Raw genomic sequence first — 11,945 nt, forward strand, 5'->3', positions numbered from 1 at the left:
CTATATCTGGGCTTCATGGGGATCAAATCCCCAGGCCAGGCATTTGTCACCCACACCCCATGGGAAAGAAGAGATGCTATCAGCAGTAATTCTTTGGTGAGTTTCCTCTACATAAGATATCCTACACACTGGTCAGTAGCCCTGGCTTTAGAAAGAACAGTTAATGACCCCGAAAAGAGAAGACATACATTCTTTGTCACTAGCTATTTCCATTCAGGGCAACTCCTTGGATAGAACTTCATGCTTTTCTATAGGTAATTGGGGTGCTTCGGGGAACACTGGATGAAGTCCTTTGTGAATGTGTGCTATTGACATGAGCACAGAACCCCTAAGGCCTCAGACCCTTGGGAATGGCAAGGCCTTCCCTTTTTCAATTACAAATTTTGGCAGTGTAAACAGAGACTATCAAGCACAGCTTTCTCCACACAAATGACTGCAGCCCCAGACTGCTTCCCTACAGAGACCACCATCCTACCCCACCCAGATTAGCCAACCGCCTCCATCATGCCCACACCCTGAGTTTCCAGGCTACTGTTGTGTCTCCATCAAAGTACTCAGCCTCCATCCAATCCTAGCTTTTCCGCATATGTGTTGTCATTTCTTCATTCTTGTTGTCCTAGTAAGGGCAATCCCTAGGCCATGCAGTTTGCAGCAGAGTGCATCTCAAGGCAGCCAAAACTGGCTCAAGAAGATACCACACAAGTTTGTGGATCCATGACTTCCCAGACATATTTTGATGATGTAAGGAGTAAAATATATTTGAATGGAAGCAGTAAGCAGAATTTAATTGAGTAAATGAAATCCCGTCTCAGTTTTAAGATCCATTTCAATAAAGCTGAGAGATTTTGCTGACAAACATATAACACATAGCTTCTACTGCAACTCAGCAAGTAACCATAGCGGGCTGGTGGTTGATTCCTAATGCAATTTATGTAAATGATGAAGTCATCAACCAGAGTAAGATCATCTGTGGATGATTAACAATGTCTGCCATAGGAATGGTGAAATATTCCCGTTGATTAGCAATGTCTACCATAAGCCTTAGTCTTGGATATGAGCCATGGACATTACAAAATAAAAGTGCTTGTTTTTAAAAAAAAAATAGTTGTTTGGGATATCAGTGAGTAATTATTTAAGAACTATTACAGATACAGAACAGAGAAGGAGTAATTAATATTTTAATAGGTAGATGCATGAAGTGATGCACAAAGATAGTTTTTTAAAAAAGATTTTTATTTATTCTGTGAGAATTCCATACATTTATTTTGATCATATATGCCCCCAACTCCTCCCAGATTCTTCCGCATCTCCCAACCCACCCAACTTCATAGTCTCTCTTCTAAAAAAAAAAAAAAAAAAAAAAAAAAAAAAAAAACATAGAGTGTAATTCATGTTGGCCAGTGCTCTCCTAAGTGTGAGGAAGTGGAGTTTAAATACCCGGTGCCACTCCACTGAAGAAAACTGGTTTTCCTCCTTCCAGCAGCTATCAGTTGTGAGTATCTTCTTGTCCAGGGGTGAGACTTTGTGCCCACTTCCCTCCTCCACACTGTGGTTATGCATACCTGTTAAAGCAGGTATGGAAAATCCCCTATCCAAGCACTGGACCGAGTCATAGACAATGAGGTCAACTTTGATTTCTACATAGGAAACTGATTTCACTTTTTTGCTGCCCTAAAGTGATTTATTAGGCAGACTGACCTTCCAGCCACTTACACCTGCCCTTGGCACTGTTGCCCCAGCCCTTGATTCTGAAACGATCTGATCTGTCCTGAGACCTGTGTTGGAAATCAGGCAAGCTCAACATGGGTGACTTCAAATGCATAGCTGTTGGTTGTCACCAGACAGGAGATTGATTGAACTAGACCGACATACATCTCGTACATGGGATAGTGCTTTCTCTCTTGTCTTTAGACATCTCCTCCATCTTTCAGACATGCCAAAGAAAGGGGAGTGGGTGAACAAACTCCAAATTTGAAACCAAAGCTAGGTTTTACTGGCTTTACTTGAAGATGATTGCAGGTTGTTTCCCAGGCTATTTTGTAATGGACTTTCACTGTCCCAGCAAAATGGACGGATATAGTGGGTGCTGTAAAGCTCTTGACTCTTCTTGCCTGGAGTTCTAATGTGATACCTGTAGCTGTTCTGCATCCAGGATGATGAAAAGCCATCAAGTAGCTAAAGAAGGGGGTATGGAGAAGTAGGAGGAACATAGGTTTGGGGATCATCCTGTGCCGAGTCAGGTGTATACAACCAAATGCCTTCTTTCTTGCAAGACTTTTTATTTTTCTGAAACTGGGATTCTCTATGTAGCCCTGGCTATCCTGGATAGACTGGCCTTGAACTCAGAGATCCTCTTTCCCCTGCCTCCTGAGTGCTGGGATTTAAGGCATGTACCCCCAGGCCCAGCTCTCACAAGACAATTTTTAAATGATTTATTTTATTTTAATAATTATGTATGTGTATTTTTTGGGGGGGTGCCCCATATGTGTACAAGTGTCCTCAGATGCCAAAAGAGGGCATCAGATCTCCTGGACCTGGAGTTGGCAGCAGTTCAAAGCCCTTATGATATGGGAGCTAAGACCCTAACTTAGATCCTCTGGATGAGCAGCCAGTGCTCTTAACCACTGAGTGATCTCTCCAGCTCCCAACAATTAAATTGTAAAACCACCAGCTTTCAATCTGTATTATTTGTAGCTCACAGTATGCCTTTATTTTTATTTTTATTACATTTATTTATTCATTTAGTGTGTGTGTATGTGTTGTGTCCATGTGTCTGTGTGTCACAGTCCATGTGTAAATGTCAGGGGAGAACTTTCAGGGGTTGGTTCTCTCAGTCCCCTAAGTGTGTTCTGGGGATAGAACTTGGGATGCCAGCCTTGGTAACAAGCACCTTTTCATGCTAAGGCACAGTATATTTAACATAACTATTTACAATTGTGATTTGATTTCTTAGGTTTGGGGCCTATACTAATTCTGTAAATTGCTTTAATTGGGTCTCAAATCCCTTCAAACAAACAACCCTAAAAAGTCAAAGGGTCACAGAGAAAAATATGTATGGTACCAGCAAGCAAAGGTGGCAATGTGGGCCTGAGGAGATGAAGGCAAAGAAGGCCAGACTGCCATTCCGAATGATGTTTCTGCCTCGTTCTGTCTGTAAGTGCGCAGTCTAGGCATTAGGCAAACCTCTCTAAACAGCGCTTCCCGAAGTCCTGGATGTCAACACCTTAGAGACTTGAGTCAGAGAGATCCCATCTGTACACACAACCTCCACCCACCTCCAGCTTCCCCAATAAACAAAGGCTCACTGAGTCAGCTCCTGGCACTGGGTTTCTAATCTGGAGGCCACACCTCCTCCGTGTGTGTGTGTGTGTGTGTGTGTGTGTGTGTGTGTGTGTGTGTGTGTGTGTAGCTCAGGAGAGATACTGAGTCAACTGCCATAGCTTTAAAATTCAGCACCCTAGCACTCATAGGCAGTTTCCTTTGTTCTTGTGACCCAGACACAAAACATCAGGAAGAACTCAGAATGGCCTAGGAGGACCTGTCCTTTTCCAGCAGTGACATGGTACTAATTTGTCTTGAGAAGACCAGCAAGGAATCTGCATATCCTGGTTTACCCAATTGAAACCATCTGTGGCTGATGCTGCCTAGTCTTTCCCCATGGGCCTAAGAAGAAACTGCTAGGGGAGGGGAGGAGTAGGGGAGCACTCCTGTGACTCCCCTCTGTGCCTGGCATTGTACTGTTAGGTATCTTCAGAAGTAGATCCCCTTTGAGCCTCACAAGATCACTACACGAGTTGATTTTCTCATGAGAGAAAATACTGTGAGAAAGTACCTTACAAAATCAACTTGGGGAAGGTTCATTTGGGCTCACAGTTTGAGGGATGACAATCCATGATGGTGGAGAAGTCACAGCAGGACCAGGAGCTTGAGGCAACTGGTCACATTATACACACAGTCAGGAAGCAGAAAGCTCTGAACACTCCTGTGCAGTCGGCTTTCTTTCTTTCTCTCTCTCTTTTTATTCTGTACAGGATTCCAGTCCTTAGAGTGCATTTTCCCACCTGGATTTACCTAGTCTAGAATCTCTCTCATGGTTGTATCCGCAGGTTTGTCTCCTAGTGATTCTAAAGTCTGTCAAGTTAGTTACAATAGTAATAATCACACAGGAACTCTACAGGCTGGGGGCTATTATCCCCATTTTTCAGAGAAGGAGGTAAGGCTATAGGAGCACAGATGACCCCTCTGGAGCCCACAGTGAGGTATGTAGGCTAGTGGTCAGACCTATACACAGTGCCCAGTCTTCCTTGCAGGCTAGTGGTCAGACCTATACACAGTACCCAGTCTTCCTTGCAATTGTGCTATGCTCGGTCCTGGAACATGGACTGAAGTGACATCCATCACCTTGCAGTGAAGTATCTTGCAAATTCCTGTTCTTGTGATTGGAGGGCGAAGACTCCAAGCTGGAGTAATCAGAAGATGGAAGGACCCAGACCTTTGCATTGTTATTTGGAAGGGGGCTTGCCCTTCATCCTTTTGGACCATGCAATTCTTCATCTCGAGTGGCTGTGTTGTAGAAGAATGATCAAAACCACTCTGATTTCTACAATGGCTTCATTTCCTACAGAGTCCATGATACGCCAGTAGCGGATTCTCTGAAGCAACCAGACACGGGCATTACACAAACTCACAAGCCCAGCACAGCCACTGGGAGGGGCAGCACCTTCAGATGGATGGAGGAGGGCAGCATGTAGAAGCAGAAGACACACCATGAGCTCTTGCAGGCATGCTTTCCCACTGTGTCTCCTTCTACAGCCAGCTCGGCCCTTGAAGAAAACATAATTTGGAAAATACACATTTCATTGAATCGAGTGTAGCTTCAGGTTGGGCTTGAAGTTGGTGGAGGTTGAGACTGGGGTGAGCTGTATGGTAATAATGTTTGGAACATTCTTCCTAAGAGCCATGGCTCTACTTTGTCTTCTTAAACGTAAGAGGAATGAAGTCCAGGTTCTTTCTGCTGTGTTCCCAAGGGTCATGAAAGCCAGACACTGTATTCCTGGTGGACCTAAAAGGAAAAGCCCAAATAAGTCCACAGTGTTGCTGGGAAACTGACTTGAAGGACCAGTGTTTCTGATTTCTCAGGTACATGCTCCAGGCTGGGATACACGTCAAGAAGCTGAACCAGTGACTATCTCAAGATTATCTTTTATTGAGAAATTGTCAAAAAAAAAAAAAAAAAACGGAGATGGGACTAGCATACTGGAAAAAGGGTAGAGGCTGGGAGTGAAAAGCAACAATGGTTTGGCATAGAGGATTTTGCATCCTATTCCTCAGTTCACATTATATAGCATCTTCCATGGTATGTGACTGCTGATAAATATTCATTGGAAGCAGGAATGACCTAATGTAATGCAAATCACATGCAAAGAATATGTAAATCAACCCATTCTATGAAGTCAATAGGTGAGGTACCATGCATGTTAAAAGTACAGAGCAACAGCTTCCAAAGATCCAGGAGAAGCTCTTAATACTAGCAGGGACCTTCCATTCTTAAAGAAACCCCATAGTCAGAAGGGATTCGACTGTCAAAGAATGCCACCAAGCATGAAACAGCCAAGCAGGGGCAGTGAGACGGCAACAGAGAGAAAAATAGACATGGGGACAATGGCTGTTCCCTTCATCACTGTCAAGGCAGCTTCCAAACAAGTTCTCCTTCCTGGCCCTCCCATCCTGATCACATCTGATAGTGACTGATTGGTCAAGTCAGCTGAGTGACAGGGAGGCAGGCTGATCTGCTTGTACATTAGCCACGCTACTCAAGATGGCTCCTTCAAGCCTCCCAACAAAAGAGCAAGGGACACAGAGAGAAAGCAGGAAGAGCTTCTGTGTGAGTTCCCGAGCACCACACCCAAGGCGTCTACAGGCCTTTGTATCCTTTGAAAGCTCACTTCCCGTGAGTGTTGCAGGCTCACACTGGGAACACAAATGCTTCCTACAGATCTGACACGCAGACACACAGAAAGTGAGAGAAGCCCAGAGACATGTGGATCTGGAGTCTTCTGCTTTTAGCATCCTCTGGGAACTGCAGGAGGGGCTGATGTCACGAATTCTCTAGCCCCAGAGAAGGTCACAAATTGTTTCGGATTGGAACCCTTGGCTCTGTTTGCTTTCAGTGCCTCTCAGACCTCCTGACAGGACAGGCGGACATGGAAATAAGTCAGGGGTGACCTTGTTGCTGACCCGTAGCCTCACCAGCCGACTCCTGATTGCAACCTTCTGGCTTCAGTAACAGCCTTTAATTCAGGCCTTCTGGCTTCTCAGAGGCCACAGTTGCAGTTGAGCGGCAGTAAACAAGGGTCAGGTCAGATGTTCTATGCCCTCGGTTCACGGTGTGACAAGCCAAGGTAGGAAGAAGGTGGGCGGCAGGGGGTGGGGTGGGGGCACTGCAGGAAGGAGCAAAGGGAAGAACTTTCTGATCACTCAGGAAACACATACCTCCCTTTGCCTAAGTGCCCATCTTAAGCCCATGTGTAGACCTGGTGTATTTCAGTCATGGGATGCAAACCTAATATGTGTGCTTGGATGCTGGCCCTCAGAGCCCTGCCTGCCAACCCCTGCTGGGGTATTAGATCATAAAAGTCACTCTCACCACTATGGAGTACTCCAGTAGGGCATGAAGGCAGGCTCTGACTAAAGTTTATATATACACAGCGCAGACACTGTTTATGGGGGCCAGACACACACCTTTGCACATACCATCATTGTCACACCTCTGTAAACAGGGACATGGGCTATGGATCCTTTGTCCATGACAAAGGATCTTATATATGAGGCAACTTACACAAAAGAAAGGAGGCGTTCTGCTCTGTACAGCCCTGGGCATGGGGTCAGCAACAACACACGCACACAGACAGTGGCATCTCACAGGATGAGTGGGATACTTCCTCCCATTGAGCTGTCCCTGTTCCCAAGATGCTAAACTGAGACCCTGCAGGAAACATGTCCACAGGTGAAGGCAACACGCTTGGGAAGTAGGGATGGAACTTGGGGAATGGAGGATGGGCTGGACTTCCAGTGTAGATGGCTCTCCAACTCACCAGACCACAACCACTATGCATGGTTGTCAGATGCTCCTCCCTGCCCCCTAACCCTCTACCCCAGCTCTGGCCCCACCACTGCATCAGCAAGCACTCACAGTTGGAGCCCTGGCTCCTGTACAATGTGCTTACATGTTAACTGGACCGTTTATAGTGAGTAGATTCTATTGACACAAAATAGCACCAACAGGGCCGGCTGGGGTCTTGCCTCAGTCAGGAATGGGCTTGCCACACCAAGATCAAGGCCCACCTTTGCATCCCCAGCACTCATGTAAAAAGCCAGGCACATCAGGGTACACCTGTAAGCCCACTTCTAGGGAGGTGGAGCCAGGCGGATCCCTGGGGCTCACTGGCTAGCCAGTCTAATCAGTGAGAAACTGTCTCAAAAATAATGAGTCATTAAGAGCCCAGCATTGACCTCTGGACCCCATACACAGGTGCATACAAATCACGGGAGAGTGCATATACACGTACAACAGCACCAAGAACCTAAAGATAGCTCGAAGCAGGAACCGGAACCCAAGCACATTGAGCATACTCTTAGTAATTTCTTCAAGAAATTTTGATGGACCTCTCCCAGCCCACAGGCCATGGCTGACCCAGGTTCTTCCACAAGTTACCTTTGCTCTGTTTCTCCAGCTTAAATTCAAACATATCCTATCTTTTGAAGAATTTATTTTTCAACTCCAAGGTCCTTTCAGGCTTAAGAAGTTGCAAGGCAAATAATGTAAAAAGATGAAAGTTGCCGGGAGGAAGTGCCTGCCGATAAGGAGAGCTTTACAGGGCTATAAACCCAGGCCTTGACTCTCTCTGGAGGCTCGGGACTGCCTCTCTGCCTCTCTAGCCTTTTCTAGACTCAGCCCCCTCTCTGCAGGAGAGCAGCCCCCCTGACTAGGAGAAAATTCATATGCTACTGAATAGGCTTCTCCAGGTGACAAGGGCTCATCTGAGCTTTCATTTTGCAGAGTTGGTGGGAGGTGAGTTGCCTCTTTTAGTTTTGTTTCAGTGACTGGCATGTGTTTAGTTGGACAGGCTTTCTGAAACGCATGCCTTGCTTTTGCAAACTGGGACACCTTTGTTGCCCATGGCGGTAGGGAGCTCTGCTCAGTCCCACATCAGGAAGGCTTCAGAGTAACACCTACTATGCCACTGTGCAAGACCCACAGTCACCAAGTCTAAACAGGACGAAGTCCTTTGGGTTGCCAAGGAGCCAGCTTGTTGTATGACAGGGGGTTCTAACCCCTTCTATCCCAGACAGTTTATTGGATGAGGACCTTTCTTGGAGTCCTAGCTTGGATGGCTGAATTGCCAAACTAAGAGAGCTAGGTTAGTGTTCAAACTAAATTTTCCAAGTTATTCGCACACATTTTCACTCTCACTCTTCCATTCGTTACTATAAAGAATGAGTAAGCAGTTGGGGGTGTGGCTCACTGTGCCTCCTGTGAATGGATCAAACCCAAAGCCCTGGGTTTGATTCCCACCCAGCACTGTTTAAATAGGGCATGGTGGTGGTACACTTTTAGGGTGGAGGCAAGAAGAAGGGTTCATGGTTATCCTTAACTAAGTTATCTGAGTTCAAGGTCAGCCTGGGCTACATTAGAACCTGTCTCTAAAAAGAAAAAAAAAAAAAACTAAAGAAAAGAGTGAACAGATCAACCTGTGCCTGACTAATAGAACTCACTACCACGTCATCAGGGAGATAGGCAATTGTCAGACTTCCGAAGCTGACCAGGCTGAGAAGCCATGTGTGGGCAGGGACAGTATTGCATTAGAGAGGTTGACAAGACTGGTTCTTGGAGGCAGGAGGTCCTGGAGGCCATTGTGAAGGTCATGCATGGGTCTAGTTTCTTCCACAGAGGATATGCTCTCGGGGCTGAAGGGAAATTGTCATTCTTCAGTGCAGAGAGTCCCCTGTATGCTGTGTTCCAAGCTCCCTGCTGCACAAGCCACATATGAAAAAGACTGAAATGCGCATGCCAGTCATGAGAAGGCTCAGAACAAGTTCAGGCTTCCAGCAATGGACTAGAGTTTCAGCCAGGGCAGAAATGAGAATAAAGGCAACAAGGCTGAGAGCTGGCCATCCTTGTCTACTCTCTTAAGAAGTGTGGCAGATGTCTTAATAGTGTTTAAAAACCAGATGGGGGTGGTGGTGGTGGTTGGAGAGATGGCTCAGTGGTTAGGAGCACTGGCTGCTCTTCTAAAGGTCCTGAGTTCAAATCCCACCAACCATGTGATGGCTCACAACCACCTGTAACAAGATCTGGTGCCCTCTTCTGGTGTGGATGATAACAAAACACTCATACACATAAAATAAACACATAAATAAATGTTAAAAATAAAAGAAAGCTAGATGGGTTCTCTTCTCTCTTTCCTGTCCTACCCTCTTCTCCTCTCTCTCCTATCATCCCCTCTTCTCCTCTCTCTCCTCCTTCTCTCCTCCTGATGTCTCCCTCTCCTGTCTTCCTTACCTTCCTTGCTATTCCCTGTGGGGAACACATGACGAGGAGATAGAAGAGCCAGAGGCAAGTTTACCTCCAGGGACACTAGCCACAGTTCTTTCCTTTGTTACTGTCACAGAAGGGTAGTAAAAACCACATGCACAGAGTGAACTATAAGAGCACATTCCCCTTCTGCAAAGGGGGCAAATATGAAAATATTGAAAGGGGAAGAGGCTGGAAAGGGGCTTCCAGCAGACCCTTGTCCAAAGGAAGGCAAGGCCAGAGGCATCAGCAGAGAGATGGGCAGGAGGGGAGATGAGCCGATGTGTCTGGAGAAACACTCCATGACCACTTTCAGAAACAGCTGATGGCATGTCTTCCTGGGTAGACTGACTCTCAATAAATGACTTACAGAGGGAGGCTGGGATGGCTGTGCCCACTTAGAAGGTTCTAGGATATTTGTAGGTCTCCACACTTAAACAAGAAACTTTCTCTATTAGAAAGCTCTCATGTGAAGATCTATCTCAATTTTAATCAGTATAGTCCAGATCCAGAAAATTCTGGACATAGAGCAATTGATATCCTCCAAACACTGGGAAATATACCAAACAGGACCCAACTTTAATGCTTCTTCAGCTTGCCCTAGAGGGGCATGTTTTCATCCCAAAACACCAAGGGCCTGGAGACGCAGTTCACCCGGTGGAGTGCTTGTCTAGCACACATGAAGCTCAGGGTTTGATCCATGGCACTGTATAACTCAGGTCACTTTGCTTTTCACCTAAACTTACAAACCCAGAAGTAGAACAGGATCAAAGATCAGAGTTTGAGACCAACCCCAACTACTATGTAAGATCCTATCTTAAAAGTTAATAAAGGAAGGGGCTGGAGAGATGGCTCAGTGGTTAAGAGCACTTGCAGCTTTCCCAAAGGACCTGAGTTTGGTTCCCAGTACCCACGGCAAGTGGCTCAAAAGCACCTATAAATTCAGCTCCAAGGAACCCAACAACTGTGGCCTCTTCTGGCACCTGAAGGGACGCACACATGAATGCTCACACACAGATACACATACATACCTACACGTAGTCAAAAATGATAAGAAATAAATGTCAAAAAATTAATTAAAACATAATAAACACAGACACTCTGCCGTAGGTCCCAAGAAAACAGTAATGTCTGACAAGATTTAAAAAAAAAAATGTTTACAAGCTGACAGCTCATTTTACAGTTCTGAGAAGACGAGTCAGAGATTTCAAAGCCACTGAAGAAGAGATGAAATGCATGGGTGCCAGGCAGTGTAAGGGCTACAGTAGGAAAGAAGCTGAGACAGTGGAGACAGCCCTGGGTGACATTGAGCTAAGCCCTGAAGGGCGCTGTGTGGGCAGAGGCAAATCTACACAGCTTTTGGATCACCCTGGAGTTTCCTGAGCAGCTCAGATTGTGTCCTATCCCCGGGCATGAGGTGCAAATGAAAACAAGAAGGGTGGAGAAGCAACAGAAACCGCATCACCCTGTCCTTGTTGCCATCTGCTGGGCCCTGGAAACCATCCGTGGATTTAGTTACCATGTTTACACAGCAGGCAGGACACACACTGTTCACTCTGGGCTCCCCAGAGCTGTTGGAATGGACTCTGCTTCCCTGGATTCCTGAGCCCACACCCCACCCCACCTCCCCAGTTCACCCCCAGACTTGGGGGCTAGAGCTTCCAAAAACCTCTTAGATTGTTCAAAGTGGAGTGAAGTGTAGGCTGCCTAAGGCCTGGAGTAGATTCATCTAGCTTATGCCTGGGGCCTGGGTGTCAGTTTGGGAAGGAGGACTTGGGAACATGTTGCCTAACCCAGGAAGGATGGTCCTCCAGTGGCACAAGCTGCCAGGCTGAGGAGTGAATCATGGGCAATACAAACCACAGTGCCTGGGTCACGGGGACAGTTCACTGAGCTATTAGTAGACTATTAATAACCATGGCTACAGCTCTGTTTCAGATATAGGACATAGATAAAGGACAAAATAGATGGCATACAGTGGGGTTTCCCATGTGATTCCCCCCTCCATTTAAAAAAAAAAAAACATTTCTAGAGTGAAAAGGTTGATGGCTTGAGAAGGCTCACTTCTTACCAACTTCGACAGTTAATAAATGATGACCAGAATTTGAACGTGGGTTCTTGATCTCTGCCTAACTTTGGGGGAAAAGTCATGGATGAACTGTCAGCTGTCATCCTTCTGAACATGCTGACTTCCCTTTCAACTTAGAACAAGAAGGGGATGGTTTCTGTGAGGAGGGGAAATAGAAGGAGGGCCTGAGGAAAGGGCTATGTTGGTGAGCTTGTCCAGGGAACATAAGAACCCGAATTCAAACTTGGAACCCACACTGAAAGAATAAGTTAAAGTTGGTGACTAAGCAGAATGGTACACGCC

At 46.1% G+C, this 11,945-nt stretch overlaps 1 long non-coding RNA gene across 1 annotated transcript in view; it reads right to left on the minus strand.

The window, feature by feature from the left end:
• Positions 1-1,387: 1,387 nt before the first annotated feature.
• The window catches only part of LOC103161264, a 13,768-nt gene continuing 3,210 nt past the window's right edge, over positions 1,388-11,945 (minus strand). The window contains exon 3 of the long non-coding RNA XR_003487146.2: positions 1,388-5,062. This is a non-coding gene — a long non-coding RNA (uncharacterized LOC103161264). The remainder of the gene's footprint in view (positions 5,063-11,945) is intronic.

The sequence above is a fragment of the Cricetulus griseus genome, chromosome 7 (assembly GCF_003668045.3).
Source record: "Cricetulus griseus strain 17A/GY chromosome 7, alternate assembly CriGri-PICRH-1.0, whole genome shotgun sequence".
NCBI lineage: Eukaryota > Metazoa > Chordata > Mammalia > Rodentia > Cricetidae > Cricetulus > Cricetulus griseus.